We start from the raw sequence: 19,008 nt of genomic DNA, 5'->3' as shown, positions 1-19,008 counted from the left end.
GAAAGTAATAGGATACCTATTTCACCGTTTTTGGAAAATCAACCCTCCAGGTCGTTGAATTGGGGATGGAACATTATTTTAAAATCCGTTAATTTGGAAACAATGACTGTAAAAATAGCATTTAGCTTTTTGGTTCGTAATACTACAGCTTCTTTAACACCGTTTATGGAAAATCTACTCTTAAGAAGGTAAAATAGGGGTAGAAACTTCGTTTAGAAGTCCGCAGATTTTGAAGCAAAGTCTATGAAAATTGGTATTTCGCTTTCAGATTGAAAATAATAGGACACGTATTTCACCGTTTTTGGAATATCAGCCCTCTAGGTCGTATAATAGGGGATGGAATGTTATTTTAAAATATGTTCATTTGGGAGCAAGGTCTGTAAAAAATTGCATTTGGCTTTCTGGTAGGGGATGATAGAACTTTTTTAATACCATTTATGGAAAACCTACCCTTAAGAGGGTAAAATAGGAGTAGAAACTTCGTTTACAAGTTCGCAGATTTTGAAGCAAAGTCTATGTAATATGGTATTCGGCTGTCTGATTGAAAATAATAGGACACCTATTTCACAATTTTTGGAAAATCAACCCTTAAGGTCGTTTAATAGGGGATGAAATTTTATTTAAAAAACCGTTAATTAGGAAGGAAGCACTATGCAAATTACCATTATACACAATGTAGTATCTGAGTCACTTTTTTTTAGATCAACCCTTAAGACGACTATAAAAGGGTGTATGCAGTATGCCTTTCTATTTAGACACCTGTTTCAGCATTTTTCAGAATGAGTGTAGAAAGGATTCGTGTAGGGCGATATTCTACAGGCAATCGTAACATATTTTTTAACATGTAATGCGCGTGCTGAAGTGCAGAACAGTAGATTTTTAGTAACGCGCAGACCCGCGGGCCACACGCCACCCATGGATCACGGGTTGACGGGATGACGGGTGATCGCTGGTGTTGTTGAACATTAGCTTTCAGAATTTTTCTGATGAAATATTTCTTGTTATATATGTACATAGGAATGTTTTTGAAATTCCACTAAGGAGGTAAAATAAGTGTTATAAGTATTATTTATTTATTTATGTAATTAGGCATACCAACTAAGTACATAATATGAATCCTATATTAATATGACGATTAGAAAAAGTTTTAAACTATGCACTTAAATTACAGGTTTGCACAACATTAGAAATAAGTTAAATCAAAATCAGACTCGCTAATGTCCTTATACGGTAATCTTTTAGGTTCAAAGTTAGAATCATAAAATTTCAAATAGCGTCCTATTCACACGTAAGCACAATTATTTTAACATGCGTATTTTTATTCACATGTACCATATTTTGGTATCCTGACTACATCACAATCACTTTGGATACACTGCTTGCTGATATTTTGTCCCTGCCGTGGGGTATGGTGGTGGTTATGCGTGGATTAGTGATGGTGATGTGGTAGACACATTGACCTTGGATAAAAATTTTGGGCTAGAATAGGGCTACAGTATCCCTTGCCTGACGTAAGAGACTAAAGGGGGACTTTTGGGGGTAAGAATGGGAGCTCTAATCGCTCAGCCAGCGACCCTACAAAGAACCTCTGTTTGTTAGGCTGCATACCTTAAGCTGAACTCCAAAAGTTGTGAGAGGGGGTTTTAGTGCGTTAATAATTTGCCATACGGTTGGCACCAAACAGTTATCATACGGTTCTCATGTATAAGTTATGGATCGTTATGATTTTTGCATAGTGGTTAGGTACTTTATAGGTCGGAGAATAACATGGACGGTTCCTATGGAATATTGTAAATAATTATTATTGTATCTTACATGTAACTTATATTTTAAAGAAGTTTCGTTACAGTCCACTTATTAGACTTTTAGTGTATGTTTCTGATGAAAGCTTGACCAATTTAGGTATACATTGACGAAAAAAAGGTATTAATATTTAATAAATAAAAAAACTTTTTATTAATGTTACTTTATCGTTAAAATTGTTAAAGGTACAAATTTACAATTTGTATGTCATATCATATTTCTTACGCGAGCGAAGCCGCGGGTTCTGCTAGTTTCTTTTATAACTTCATGTTTGAATGATGTCCTACTATTGTAAAAAATATCAATTTTATTAAACATGTTATTATAGTTTCTGTGTAACCTGTTAACGATAGAATTATGCGCATAGTTAGTAGATACGTTTATGAGCAGAAGCAAATAAAGCTGTTTGTCTAGTTCTTAATTTAGGGACACAGAAGGACAAGATCTTCGACGCTAACTCAACACAACTCGTTAGTGAACCTATTTTAATAAAAAAAAAATATTATGTAGAGACGAGCTGGAAGTTGGTCCCATTTAAATATGGTCAGGATCCATCGATGGGTTCTGGAGAAAATGAGGGGAACTCCTCCACCCATGTAAATATAACAGCCATAACTTCGCCGTTTATGAACCTATTTTAATGCCTTTAATTTGGTGTGTGGACAATTGCTACAAGTTGGTCCCATTTAAATATGATGAGCATCAGAGTGGGTTCTGGAGACAAAATATCTAACTCCTCAACCGATGGGTATAATTGAGTTTTGTTTGAAGATATTTGGTGTAGGTTTTAATGAAATTGCAAAATCAGTTTATCATTGACTATTTAAGGGTCTGATAATGTGGCTGTGAGTCAAGATATGTAACTCCTCAACCGATGGGAATAATTGAGTTTTGTTTGAAGATATTTGGTGTAGATTCTAATGAAATTACAAAGCCAGTTCATCATTGACTATTTAAGGGTCTGATAATGTGGCTCGGAGACAAAATATGTAACTCCTCAACCGATGGAAATAATTGAGTTGTGTTTGAAGATATTTGGTGTACGTTCTAATGAAATTGCAAAGCCAGTTCATCATTGACTATTTAAGGGTCTGATAATGTGGCTCGGAGACAAAATTTGTAACTCCTCAACCGATGGGAATAATTGAGTTGTGTTTGAAGATATTTGGTGTAGGTTCTAATGAAATTGCAAAGCCAGTTCAACATTGACTTAAATAGTCAAGTCAAGTTAGGTTAGGTTGGAACATATAAGACAATATAAAACTAAGCGAGCAGGGCGCGGCAGCGCCCTGCGAGCGAGCGTTTCCAATCAATGTAAATTCAGACCTTACCTTAATTCATGATCACGTTTATACAATTTTATATTGTATTAATATAAATTTTATTATGTCATCACTAAAAAGGGTGAAATAAAATTTTTAACAAAAAAATTCAATCGACGTCTATGTCACTACAAAGTAAAAAATAATTAAAATAAATGTTGGTTTAGTACATATTTCTGAAGTCGGCGCTCATATTAGACACGCTGTTTACATCGTTATCCAACGAAATATATAGAGCACCGACTTCAGAAATATGTACTAAACCAACATTTATTTGAATTATTTTTTCTTGTAGTGACATAGAAGTCGATTGTATTTTTTTGTTAAAAATTTTATACTATTACATATCCCATGTAGGTATAACATGTCGATTAGAGTTCGCCTCCCTTGAAGTGACATAATATTGTAAATCAGGAATCTTCATAATCTATGAATTGTTTAGCATGTCGAAAGTGTAGATGTTTTAAAAAAAAATGCTGTAATTTCTCCAGGTTTTGAATGTAGGTTAGATAGGATACTATGCTACAGTATTCAAGAATAGTTCTTACAAATGAAAAATATAATATTCGTAAACATTCTATGTCTGAAAAAGGGCTACTAACTCGCAACACAAATCCTAGATTTTTGTATGCTCTATTTAATATTGTGTCAATATGCTCCGAAAAAGTTAGTTTAGAGGCCATTTTAACGCCGAAATCTGTAACAGTATTCAATTTAGTTAGATTAACATTATTTAGTGAGTAATTATAAATTATTGGTTTATTTTTTCTAGTAAATGAAACGAAAGAGCATTTATTTATATTTATGTCTATTAGATTTTCAGAATAATTATTTAGCCTGTTTAGGTCGGCCTGAAGATTAATACAATCAGTAAGGCTTTTAATTTTCATGAAAACTTTAGTATCATCTGCATACATAAGGAAACGTGCATGTTTCAAGCATCCACTTATGTCATATAAGTATGTAGCATACAGAAGTGGACCCAGAATGGAACCTTGTGGTACACCAGAAGGGATCTGAATAAAATCGGAACGAGAACTTCCAATAACTACAGCTTGGGAGTGATTGCGTAGGTACGACTCCAGCCATCTTAATAAATTGCCATGGATAACTGGTTCATTTAATTTTCGTAGGAGTATGTTGTGGTCAACGCGGTCAAAAGTGTTCTTAAAATCTGTGTATATTACGTCTACTTGCGATCCACTATCAATATTATTATTATATTCAGTACATAGTCAGCAAAAACTCCCAAATTAGTAGCTGTTGATCGGTTCTTAATAAAACCATGTTGTTCTGTCGGAACTTTTTTTTTGAGGGTAGGAGTAAAAATACCGACACGTCTTTTATACAGTTCCAAGTGTAATTTGAAATTTAAAAATATTTAAAACATGAATTCATGTGTGAATAATTGTTTGTGAGGGCTAAGTACCTACCAGCATTCACTCCTTATACACATTTCGAATAATATCACCCATTTCATACTAATTCTTGACATAGTGAACATGGAGTCAGTCAAGGATTCACTTGTAGAGATGAAAGAGCTCTTCAACAGCAGAATGAATGAGTTTCAGAAGGAATTAAAAAAGGCTAGTCCTACAGTTGTGTCTACCACATCCTTGGCATCGGAGTTAGCAGCTTTCAAAACTTTTATTGTGACAGCTTTAAGCACCCTTCAACGTCAAGTTGAATTCCTGGGGCGTAAAATGGATCGAGCAGAAACTAGGGCACGCTGAAAGATGCTTCTGCTGCATGGTGTTCCTGAGGATGACTCTGAGGATACTTCTTCTATGGTTGCCAGGATAGTGAGGGAAAAACTTAACATAGGAACATTCACATCGGCCTCCATTAGTCGTTGCCACCGTCTGGGTCGTCTCAATGATAAAAAACCGCGACCAGTTGTTGTGAAGTTTCGTGAGGCTCCTCTGCGCGACAAGGTATGGTTTGCAAAAACCAAACTGAAAGGTACAGGGATCACCTTGTCGGAATTTTTGACCAAAACAAGACTCGCTGTATTTATGGAGGCTCGTAGGCGGCATAGTGTTAAGCAGTGCTGGACCCGCGACGGCCTCATCCATGTCCTGGCAGCGGATGGCTCTCGTCACCAAGTAGACAGCTTGGTGCGTCTTGATGTCATTCCTGTTATCATCGTTAATAAGAAGCTTGGATATTAACGATATCACATTTTTATCACGTTACATTAAAGTAATATGTGACTCATTTGACACTACAGTTTAAAAACAGATGCGGGTAGGTGAAGTGGGGACGACACCTTGGCGGCGCTCGAATTAACAGAGAGCGACATTCTGGTCGGAGACTTCAGCAAGAACAGTCGAATAACGGAGATACTTGTGTAGTTATAATACTTCTAATCACTAGTGTGAACTTACGTATAGTTATTATATCGTTACTCTGTACCTTTTATGTGACTATAAGATTACACGCCTTCAAGACCTTCAAGATGACTATTATTTAATATTCCCAAAGCGACTTTCCCGGTCCAGACGACAAGTGATGCACAAAAGCAGGATCGGATTACTTCACGGCTCAAGAGAACACAGAAGAAGTGATGATACGTACTGTTTTCTTTTATTTTTTCCATTAGTTACACTTTTTTATTTCCTCAATGTTTCCTAAACTCTTTCGCTGTTAAACTGTTTTTGTCACTTATTGTTATTGTTATTTGAAGACTTTGTATGCACTATCACTACTAGTAATACGTATTTTTGTATCATTGTATGCAATGTTTTGGTTTACTTCTATATTAATTTTCATAAGAGGGTAACTTACGCCATAACCAAAACAACAAATAAATAATAACTCTTGATTTTTTAGTTTTGACAATGACACTAATGCATTGACGCTGACTGCTGCCATTTGCCCCCGGCACAGTGACGTCTGTCAGCTGTCACATCCGACGTAGTGTTCACAGTCATAGACTGCGTTCCGTTTTTGTTAAGTCATTGTAATTGTGTAGTTAAATATTTTCTTTTTGTTTTACTATTATTATTATTATTATTTTTAATATTAATTGTATAGCTGGTTGGTCTTAAACCTAACATATGTAGTTGTTTTTCATTATTATTATTTTTAATATTGTTTGTTGTACTTTTTTATTGTTCGTAATTGTAAAATAATTTTATTTTAATTTGTCATGTCAGCAACTAGTAGTAATAATAGTCTACCTTATGTATCCTTTTCTTCAACATCCGATGGGATTAGCAGCGACGATAGTTTTCAAAGTATTTCATCCCTACATACCACACTAGAAACAAATTTTTGCAATTCGCAGAAAAAAATCAATATTTGTCACATTAATGCACAGAGTATTCCAGCACATTACCCCGATCTCGTTAGTTCTTTTGATAGCAAAAATATTCATGCAGTCCTGGTTTCAGAATCCTGGTTGAAACCTTCATCCTCCTCCTTCCATCTACATCTTTCTCACTTCCAGGATTTCACTTGATTCGCAATGATCGCACTGGCCGGGGCGGTGGCGGTGTTGCTATTTATTTACGACCACACATCCCGTTTTCCATTCTACGTATGTCAACGTTGGCTCAATCTGGAAGTGAAGCGGAGTATCTCTTTGTCGAAGTTTTGTTTACCAATACAAAGTTACTCTTAGGGGTTTTTTATAGTCCTTCTTTAAACGTAGACTACTTCTCCACCCTGGAAAAAAATCTTGAAGATCTCTGTCCTATTTATTCTCACTCCATGTTCCGAATGTTGTGATTGTAAGAGTTGGTTTCTTGAAAATAATGCTGACAATTACTTCTTGTGTGGTATTATTGGTTTATTATGGAAGATAACAAATTTTATAGGTATTTGAATTTAAAACATGGCAGGCGAGTAGTTTCGTAGTTCGTATATTAGAAAAATGATGACGCGACCTCCCTCCAGGCACCGTGCACCGCGGCCACCCCATTGGTCGCCGATGACGCGATAAGCAGCACTGATTGGCGGCGGTGTCATGTTGTCTTCTTTAATTATAACAAGAGTATTTAGCTTCAGGTCGCCTGAATTCTCTTTCCATTTAGTCCTTGTTTGAAGTTCAGAAATAAATTCTTTAGATCATCGGGCCCAAAAATGTTGACGCATTTGTTCCACCCTTTGCCAGCGTGTGAGTAGTTGCGCCGGTTTTTCAGTCAAATCTTCACTAATAACTGGAGCTGTCAATGAGCGGCCGATCAAGAAATGCGCGGGACATAGTGGTTGCAGGTCTCCTGGGTCTGTTGACAAAGGACTGAGAGGACGGGAATTCAATACGGCCTCAATTTGAATTAAAACCGTATTAAATTCCTCGTACGTTAGGTGTGCATTGCCTACAACACGTCGTAAATGATGTTTGCAACTTTTGACTCCCGCCTCCCATAACCCTCCAAAATGACTAGCGTAAGGTGGTATGAAATGAAATTTTATATTTAGAGAGGCTACGTATGTTTTAATGTTTACTGAACAAGAATTCAAAAATTTTGAAAAATCGTTCATTAATCCTACAAAATTTCTCCCGTTGTCTGAAAATATCTCCGCAGGGTTTCCGCGACGCGAAATAAATCTTTTAAGTGCGAGTAAATAAGCGTGGGACGACAAGTCGCTGACCAACTCGAGATGAATCGCCCGTGTGACAAAGCAAATAAATAAGCAAATATAAGATTTTATAGTTCTCGCTCCTCTACCTTTACGGTTAAGTATGTATACGGGTCCTGCATAATCTACTCCGCATTTCATAAATGGGAATCCTGGTTGTAAACGTTCGGTAGGTAGATTACCCATGAGTGGCGTAACAACCTTGGCTCGCATGCGTGCGCAAGTAATGCACTGGTGCACTACCATTCGAGCCAAATTTCTACCTCCTACTGGCCACCACATTTCTCTGAATGAATACAGTAATAATTGTGGCGCTGCGTGCATTAATAGTTTATGTTGGTGTCTAAACAGAAGTAAAGTAAAATGATGTTTTGTGCATAATAAAATCGGATGTTTTTTGTCAAAATCAAAAATAGTTGAATTCGATATACGACCACCAACACGAATTAATTTATTTTTATCAAGAAAAATATTTAATTTAGTTAAGTTATTTCGTTTCTGTAACGTTTCATTTGTTAAAAGAGCCTCAAATTCACCTGGATAGGCCTCGCGTTGTGACAGGCGCGCCAGCAACAATACAGACTCCCTCAATTCGTCCGCAGATAGCGCGCCGGACCGCCGAGACTGTTTATTGCGCGTATTATGTATGAAACGTAGTACATAAGCAGCGGCCCGCTGCATGCGGCCGAACTGAGAGAACCTGGAAAATTTAAATAGTGTATCGTTATTATTTTTATTACACAGTAATAATTTAATAGCAATCGACTTAGTTTCAGGCAAATCGTTGGGATTCGAACCTGGTTCTGCATGAGAGCAGTCGTAAAAACGTTCGTGAAGGAATGATGCGCCATTCCACCACAAGGACTCACACAGTGCGTCTAAGTGTAGTCCGCGTGAAACGAGATCAGCCGGGTTATCTCGTCCTTTGACATGACGCCATAAATTGTTTTTCGTTAATTCGTGTATTTCCGACACCCTATTTTGAACGTAGGTTTTTAACAGATTAGGAGACATTTGCAACCAACCTAGAATGATAGTAGAATCTGTCCAGAAAATTACTTTATCAAAATGACCCCTGAGTGATTGTTTTATTTTCGAATAAAGGCGTGCACCTAATAACGCTCCGCACAACTCGAACCGAGGTATTGTTGTAGGTGTGAGCGGCGCGACTTTGGACTTTGAACTTAACAACCTAACTATTACAGCTGACCGGCTATCCACACTACGAACATAGGCGCACGCGCCGTATGCTACTTGTGAAGCATCTGTGAATATATGTAATTCTTTACAGATACAATTATCACAAAAAATGTAACGTGGAATAATTATTTTATTTAAATATGAGAGATTATTAACAAATTTAAACCACGCGCGTGCTATGGTCTCTGGTACAACTTCATCCCAGTCTATTTGTAGAAGCCACAGTTTTTGTAATAAAACCTTAGCCAATATTATAACTGGACTTAATAAACCGAGAGGATCAAAGATCTGTGATGTCACCGATAAAATAATGCGTTTAGTCGGTCTGTTATTATGTTCAATGCGTGTATGAAAATGTAAATCATCGGACTTATTATACCAACCTATGCGTAATGCCTTGCTATGTGTGTGCTCACCAAGTGTAAGTTCTTTTACGGTATTATTTGTTATGTAACTCTCATGATTAAAATTAAAAATCCATTTATAAAGAGGAAAGCAGCCTGTTTTTAAGGTTTTGGTGATTTCTTCACAAATAAATATTAATTTATTTATATTATCGTCCCCGCAAATTAAGTCATCTACATAAAAATCGTTATTTATGACCGTTGCGACTTCTGGAATGTCACATTCTTGAGCTAATTGCTTTAAACACCTACAGCTTAAATATGGCGCGGAGGCAGTGCCGTAAGTCACTGTGTTCAATTGATATACTCCTATTTCCTCCGACGGTGTATCTCGCCACAGAATAAGTTGTAAATCGCGATTTTTAGGGTCGATTAAAACCTGCCTATACATTTTTTCAATGTCAGCGCAAGCGACATATTTAGTTTCACGAAACCTCAACAAAATAGAAATTAAATCGCCTTGTAACGGTTCTCCGACGAGTTGTAAATCGTTAAGTGATTTGCCACTTGACGTAGCTGCACTGCCATCGAATACCACCCTAAGACGCGTTGTAGCACTATGTTCGCGAAATACTCCGTGGTGTGGTAAGAAGCAGTGAGGGTTTCCATAGGTTGTTATGCGAGTCATATGCCCTAGTTTTACGTATTCATGTATAAAATCTTTATATAGCTGCTTGTATGCAGAATTACGTTCTAATCGTCGCTCTAATGCTAAAAAACGACGCTCCGCTTGAGAATAGGACTCACCTAGCGTGTCAGGTGGAAGTTTAAACGGAATTCGAACGCAGAACCTTCCGTCAACATCACGTTTTGTTGTTTGTAGGAAGTATTCTTCGCACTGACGTTCATCCTCACTGCGCGAATCCCCTGACATGCGACCACTCGGGAGCTCCTCGACTTCCCAGAACATACGGACTTGTTTATCTATAGTAATATAATTACAAGACACGGCTTGCTGTTTATGTGAATTATTTTGATAGATAGGTCCAGATACGACCCAGCCTAACTTTGTGTTTTGAAGGAAAGGGCCATTGGATAGACGTATCTTTCCTTCTTCCAAAAGATTCCAAAAATGATCAGCCCCAATCAACATGTCTATCGGTTGACATTCGAAAAATAAGGGATCTGCCAATTGAATATGTGTAGGTATATAAAAGTTGTGTTTATGTATTGATAGACTTGGTAAATTTGAAGTTATTTGTGGTAGAACTAAACATGAAATGCGCATGGAGTATGTACCACAAATCGGCTTCATATGTACGTCACAATATTGTGTGCTTTTTGTAACAACATTACCAACCCCGTTTATTTGTAAAGTGGACTGTATTGATTTTAAATTTAATTTATTGCATAAATTTCGTGTGATAAAACTCCGTTCACTACCACTGTCTAAAATAGCGCGAACCGTGTGGTAAGTACCTATTGCATCGGCTACCTGAATCAATGCAGTGGACAATAAAACTTGGTTTGAGCATGATTGTGTGTATAACGTATTATTATTTGCAAGTGTGTTATCGTTTATTAGATGCGGGAGCGGCTCTGTGTGATGAGACGTCTCATTTGTAGAAAACAGCGAAAGGGTACGCACCTCTGCGCGGCTCCCGTCGCCTTCCTCGCGATGAATTAACGAATTATGTTTTTATCACATTTTTTACAGGGACCGTAACGACACTCACTAACCGTATGACCGGAATGTAAACAATTCTCACATAAGTGTTTATCTTGTATGAATTTTAATTTATCGTGTAAATTTAAGTTTAAAAACTGGGAACAAGAATATAACGAATGATGCGCGTTACACATTATGCAAGTTTTTATGCGTATTTTTGTGTTGTGTGAATGCTGTTTAGGCTTATTTACTACTACGTTGCAATGTGATTTTGAATGTGTTTGTATGTTAGTCGAATGCCGCCTATTATAATCGAATGAATGTGATGATCCGGACTTCGAATGTGTCACGGATAATGTTTCTAACATATCAGCCTTGTCTCTCAGAAATTTAATTAAATCATCTAACTTGATCTTTGTTAAAGGATCCGTAGCAGGTAGCACTGTACTTTTATATCGTTCCCACTCGCGTTCTGTAGCGGGATCTAACTTAGAAACGACTAAATAAATAACTAACGTATCCCGATGTTCTGTAGGTTCGTTTAATAATTTTAATGCGCGAATATTTTTTAATATGGTGTCAATAAGTTTCCGAATTAAGACCGGCGACTCTTTATTCACATTAGGAATACTAAATAATGATTTAACGTGATTATGTACTAGAAGTCTACTATTATTATAACGATTAATGAGTAATTCCCAAGCAATAGAATAATTATTTGCCGAAAATTCAACCGAATCTATTACTAACTCTGCACTACCGCGTAATGAAGATTTTAGGTAATGGAATTTTTGTATATCTGAAATGTCGTTAGAATTATGAACTAAAGCCAAATATGTGTCACGAAATTCTAATAGTCCAGGAGGAATTGGCGCATGAGTACCGAAAACTATTCCACCTCAATTTTTTTATGCGATCCTCTTTAAATTGTCCTACTGGTGAAATAAATGCATGTTGCCATGGGGCAACCCCGTGCCATATTGTTTAAACTGAAATTGTTTAAACAATTGCAAGGAATTGTTATTTTTCAACCGGACAAATTTTTTTTATATTCTTTATTGAAATACGAATAAAAAAAGTCCTATGACTTTTCACGATAAAGTTAATATTTTTAGAGATATGAATTTTTAAAGGTTCGAAAAATCTCAAATTTGGGTACTTTTGACCCATGAAAAATATATTAAAAAAAAAAAAAAAATATAAATAATATTTTTTTTTAATTCTTTATACAATAGTTAATAATATTCTTAATAGAGACTTTTAAAAATTTTATTGTTTAAACCTGTTTTATAATTGTTAATTTCACGCGCTCACAAGTATGCGCCGCTTACCTTTAAGTATCGCCGTCTCTCTCTATGATAATAACAAAAAAATAATATAAACTGATAAAAAAGTAATTTTATTTACATGTTCCGATTCATGCTTAAATAACTTTCGTAAAATTGATTTCAGAAAAAAAATTATGAGAAACAAATTGTAGACAATTTAATTATTAATAACATTGCTATCTTTAACAATCTTGATAAAGTTAATAGTTTTTAAGATAAATGATAAATAATGATTCAGGACATAGAGAGGCCGATGCAGCGCATGAGTCAGAGAGAGACGGCGATACTTAAAGGTAAGCGGCGCATACTTGTGAGCGCGTGAAATTAACAATTATAATACAGGTATAAACAATAAAATTTTTAAAAGTCTCTATTAAGAATATTATTAACTATTGTATAAAGAATTAAAAAAAAAAAATTATTTATATATATATTTTTTTTTAATATATTTTTCATGGGTCAAAAGTACCCAAATTTGAGATTTTTCGAACCTTTAAAAATTCATATCTCTAAAAATATTAACTTTATCGTGAAAAGTCATAGGACTTTTTTTATTCGTATTTCAATAAAGAATATAAAAAAAATTTGTCCGGTTGAAAAAGAACAATTCCTTGCAATTGTTTAAACAATTTCAGTTTAAACAATATGGCACGGGGTTGCCCCATGGCAACATGCATTTATATCACCAGTAGAACAATTTAAAGAGGATCGCATAAAAAAATTGAGGTGGAATAGTTTTCGGTACTCATGCGCCAATTCCTCCTGGACTATAACCACTGATCATAATTACCGTCGAAGGTAGGCAGCGAGATAGTAGGTAACTTAATAGATTGAGAACTAGTAGTCATTGAAAAAGACTTATCACCGGGTTCATCATCGGTGATCATGCACTCGGTCTTCGCTAGCACATTATAGTAATCATTTTCAAATGTTTCGCGTACACTTAATTGCGTTTCTAAATCAGACGCTGGGAGAAGGCATTCTATTTTATTTTCAACATCGTTAAATTCACTGTATAAATTTTTAGCACCTTGTAAGCGTAATTTTAATCCTGCGTGTTGTGCATTTGTTATCTCTAATGACTGCAATGAGTTAACATAATTTTTGAACACTGTCAACCTACACTTTATCGATCCTCTTAATTTTTTCAAATTTCTGACCGCGGTGTCATCGACCTCGCCTTTCTTAATGGACTCTTGTTCACCTTTAGTCATTTTGAGTGGTAAGAAAGAAAGGAGTACTTACAGTTACAAACACCAAACCAGCGCGATATAGGCCACGACACCCTCGTCTACTTTGTAACTTCCTTTTAGTGCAGACACGATGGCCGTCCCTGGTTCTTCCTTGCATCCGGCTCGAAGGACCAAATGTTCCGAATGTTGTGATTGTAAGGGTTGGTTTCTTGAAAATAATGCTGACAATTACTTCTTGTGTGGAATTTTTGGTTTATTATGGAAGATAACAAATTTTATAGCTATTTGAATTTAAAACATGGCAGGCGAGTAGTTTCGTAGTTCGTATATAAGAAAAATGATGACGCGACCTCCCTCCAGCTACCGTGCACAGCGGCCACCCCATTGGTCGCCGATGACGCGATAAGCAGCACTGATTGGCTGGCCACCGTTACCACACAGCTCCCTCTGGTGTGCGGATGCAATATTACGCCTTAACACTCCATACTTATGGGAGATTTTTATACGTGCCTTCTTAAGAATGACATAAGAGCTACTCGACTGAAATCCTTAGCGGATGCAACCAATTTATATATTCTTCCTCTCTCTGCGACTCACTCTTTTCCCAATTCTATCCCGTCACTTCTTGACTTGATATTTGTATCCTCTACTGATGATGTTTTAAGCATGGTCAATGTGCTGCTGACGCCTTTTCTTATCATGACCTCATTTACTTGTCTTATAAATTAAAACCTCCCAAAGCTAAGTCAAGGATACTTCTTTGACGTAACTTCAAAAATATGGATATCGATGCTTTTCGGTCTGATATTGCTAAAGCCGATTGGCACTCCATTTACAGCGCTGACACCGTCGATGAACAGGTGGCCATTTTTAACTCGCTTTTGGTGCAGATACTTGATTTGCATGCTCCTGTTCGTCCTGTTCGTGTCCGCCATCTTCCTGCTCCCTGGTTGACTGAGGAAATTAAAACACTATTACTATTACTAAGAAAAACACTGCTAAATCAAAATACAAGTCAGATCCCAGCAATAAAAACCACCTTAAGTATAAAATCATCAGGAACCGTTGCAATAAGGTGTGTAGAGATGCACAACGACGCTATATTCACAAGTCTGTTCAAGATACAGATTCTGCAAAGGTCTGGAAATTTCTTAGGTCGCTAGGAGTTGGGAAAGCGCGTAATAATACTGTTCCTTGTAATATTAGCCACAACTGTCTGAATCAGTTTTTCACAAATCTTTCTTGCATGGATAGCAATTTAAAACAAACGACTATAAATACTCTTTCTATGTGTCCCACTCCTGACTATCCTGCTTTTTCATTTAGTCTATTCGACAGTTTTGATGTTAAGAAAAGCATCCTCTCGATCCATTCAGATTCCGTAGGCAGTGATGGCATTAGACGTAATATGATCATACCCGTCCTTGATCTTGTAGCTCCTGTCATTACACATATCCTTAACTTTTCAATTTCATGTCGGACATTCCCGTCAGCTTGGAAAGATGCCCAAATTATTCCCTTACCTAAAAAGACTAGTCCTGTTTGTTGTTCCGATTTTCGTCCTATTTCCATTCTCCCATTCCTATCTAAAGTATTTGAGCGTCTCATATATCACCAGCTTAGTTCCTTTCTCTCCGCTCATAATATTCTAAATCCCTACCAATCTGGTTTCCGTCCCGGTCATAGTACGACTACTGCCTTACTGAAAGTCACGGACGACATCCGTTTAGGAATGGATAATAGGGAGGTGACAGTGTTGACGTTGCTTGACTTCAGCAATGCATTTAACACTGTTAATTTCGACGTGTTGCTTGCTACTTTACGATCTCTTAACATATCTCCGACTGCAATTGACTGGTTTTAGAGTTACTTGTATGGGCGCCGTCAGCGTACAATGATTAATGATGACCACTCAGCATGGTCGAACGTTGCTGCTGGCGTACCGCAAGGTGGCGTGTTGTTTCCTCTCCTCTTTTCTATTTATATCAATTCGATAACCCTTCACTTATCTTCACTCTACCACGCTTATGCCGATGATCTACAGATTTACTACAAATGCCCACCTCAGGACTTACCAAATGCCATCGGTGTTATAAATGCGGATCTGACTTCTATCTCAAACTGGTGCCAGTTACATGGACTGAAAGTAAATGCTCAAAAAAACCCAAGCCATTGTCATCGGCAGCTCAAGATTACTTCAAAAGATTGATCTTGCTACCTTACCTCCACGTGTTGGTGGTGGTATGTATGGTGGTGTATATTTTTAATTTTTGCATCTGCATGCATCCTTTGAGGGAGGGAGGGTGGTACATACTGCATGGTTTAAAATATATACCATCATACATATTTGTAGCGGATTGTTGCGAAGTAGTTTTAATCTTAACTTAATACCTTACCTCCAATCTTGTTCGATGGTGTCCAAGTGCCTCTAAAGGACACAGTAAAAAATTTGGGCATTTACTTGGATAGCTGTCTGTCTTGGACTCCTCAGATCAACGAGGTCAGTAGGAAAGTATTTTTGTCTTTGTGATCACTCCGGCGGCTCCGCAACTTTTTACCAATTTCGACCAAAATCTCCCTGTCTATGTCATTATTGCATCCTATCCTTGACTATGCAGATGTTTGCTATCTAACTAACCGAGGAGCAACTTAATAAGCTTGAGCGTATCCAAAATTTGTTTATCAGGTTCATATTTGGAATACGCAAGTATGATCACATTTCAGAGTATCGAAAGAAACTCAAGTGGCTCCCAATCCGTCTTCTTCGGAATACCCATATTCTTTCTGCTTTGTACTACGTCTTGTTTAATTCAAACAGTCCCAATTACCTAAAGGATCGATTTCATTACCTGTGTAACGGACACTTAGTCTCTCAGTTTTATCTCTTTTAATTTTGTATAATTGCCTTATATTTTGAAGTGTTAGTATTAAGAATCTCTATTGGAATTTATATTAGTTTTTTAATGTGTTTTATGTGTAATTTATAAGCAATAAAGAATGATACTCCGTGTGTAGTAATTAAGTGAAAGAGATAGAAGTAAGATTAGAGCGAGAGGCCTATTGCTGTCTCCGTCCGATAGATAGTGCTGTCTCTATCGGACAGGCCCTCGCAAGGTCGCGCGCACCTGTGGCGCGCGCGAAACAAATATAAAGAGGCATTTTTTGTGTGATTTTCACTCTGCGTTTGAACGCCAGACCGAGCAGCCCCGCCTGCTCGCGCTCTAAGAGTTCGCTAACCCAGATTTTTTGTCTGGCCTTTCGGCCGGTTCTCGACTACTCGATTTTTATCGGTAGCGGTCCGTGCTTTGTTTATTGCCAATTTATTGGGAATAAACAAAACTCACGTCCCGACGCGTTTGAGTTGGTGGATACCTAACGGTGCCAACGAAACCAGCTAGCGTTGACCCGGTGCGCTTCTCAGACCTCTCGGTCTGAGAGAAACCGGCAGACCCGATCCCACTGCACTTGGGCTATCCTAAGGGTGACGGTAGCAGTTACTTTCCCTTAGGGGTAATTGCATTTCCCTCCCCCTCCCCGTTAGCTCCCTGCCTCGGCAGGGAGGCATCCCTGGTTACCATGGCCTACATGGTAACGGATAGGTTTTTCGAGGCTCTGTCCTCCCTCTTGAGCAAGGAGCTCAACCGCCCCATTGACGCTGTCAAACTCCGCTCCCTTTGCGAGCCCTTAAAGTCCGTAACGGATCCCCTGTCCGTTACCGATTCACCCGCATCCCCTGATGCCACCCCGAGACACGAGATGGACTTTGACGCCATCTCGCTAAAACGCCCCGCCTCCTCCGACGAATCATCGGAGAACACCCTCATCACCGCCCCCTCCTCCGACGACGACCAGGGTTTCACCCCTGTCAAGTCGAGGAAGACCAAGAAACGACCGGTCAAACGCGTCGCTAAGGCGACAAGTGAGACTTCTTCCGAGGCCTCTATCGAAGCCACCCCAGCCCCAGCGGCCCCCGCTCTGGCCCCCGTGCCAAAAGCCTCCACTCTGGCCCCCGTGCCAAAAACCTCCACCGAGCCCCAGAGCTCAACCCCCGCGGCTAAGCCCGCCAAGCCAGCCACGCGCTGCGAACCGGCACTTGCCAAGTGCAAACCGCCCCCACATATTTTCTTCAGAGATAAGTCGAAATGGTCCGACTTCTCTAAAACCCTAGTGGAAAAACAGATCCACTACACCAAGGCACGTAACCTTCGCGACTCTATTCGCGTTTCATGCCCCACCACCGAGGACTTCAGGAGCCTCATTAGGCTCCTAACTCACCTTCAACTCCCGTACCACACGTACGCTTTAGAAGAGGACCGCAAAATCAAAGCGGTCCTTAGGGGTCTCCCCTACGAGCTTCCCACCGACGAAATCCTAACGGATCTAGTCAACCAAGGGTTCCCCGTGGAAGGTGTACACAAGTTGTACAACCGCAACGGGGTCAAATACCCTCTAGCCCTGGCCATTCTAGCCAAGACCCCGTCCTCCAAGGACATTTTCAAGGAGAAGGAGCTCACAATCTGTGGCCTTTCTGAGATCAAGGTGGAACCACCCAACAAGCGTGGCTACCCTGCCCAGTGCCACCGCTGCCAGCTTTACGGCCATGCAGCGGCGAACTGCACTGCCCCCCCAAGGTGCGTCAAGTGCCTAGAACCCCACGCCACACGTGAGTGCAAGAGGACTCGTGAAGACGAGTCCCCTCCTGCCTGCGTGCTATGCACCACTTCAGGGCACCCGGCTAACTACCGTGGCTGCGTAAGCCCCCCGTCCCGCTCAAAAGAAGGTTGCTAAAAAGCAGCCCTCGAAAGCAGGCCCACCTCCGGTCAATTCGACCAATTTCCCGCGGCTAGGGGCCTCCAAAACCCCAACCGCTCCCATGAGTTGGAGGAAAGTCGCACCCGCGACCGCCCCACCAACCCCGGCCCCTAAGGCCATTCCCACTCCCCGTCCCACCCAAGACGCATCGGTAAGGGAACATATCATGTTCCTTAAGGACTGCGTTAAGGGCGTGAACCTCGACGAGATCATACTCGTCTCGCAAAAGATGCGTAACGCCAGCCAGGCGGAGCGCATCGCAATCTACTCTGAACATCTAGCGTTGTTCAAGTCCATTCAATGAGTAACGTTCATACTCAACCCCTTCATCCCGGTCGTCAAAAACCTAAAGGCGTCTCGCTTATCTCCTTCAATGCACGAGGTCTTAAGCCTTGCATTCCCGAACTCAAAGAGTTCGTCCGCAACAGGGATATCGACCTGTTGCTTGTTCAGGAAACTTTCCTCAAGCCCTCCCTTAAAGGCGTAAGTCTCCCCTCTTACGCGCTTGTACGTAATGACAGAGCCGACGACCGTCGTGGCGGAGGCACTGCCATCTACTACAAGAGATCCTTCCATTGCACCCCTCTGGAAACACCCAAGCTCACCAATATGGAAGCCACCATATGCAAATTAGGCATGACAGGACACCCGTCCCTGATCATAGCCTCAATTTACCTCCCCGCCAATAAAGCCCCTCTCCAAAGCGACTTGGAGGCCCTCCTCTCGCTCGGAGACTCTGTCGTACTATTT

Source organism: Epargyreus clarus, unplaced genomic scaffold (genome assembly GCF_041222505.1).
Source record: "Epargyreus clarus isolate Ecla_fem2 unplaced genomic scaffold, WU_Ecla_fem_2.2 ptg000013l, whole genome shotgun sequence".
Classification (NCBI taxonomy): Eukaryota; Metazoa; Arthropoda; class Insecta; order Lepidoptera; family Hesperiidae; genus Epargyreus; species Epargyreus clarus.
Note: the sequence above shows the minus strand (reverse complement) of the source record.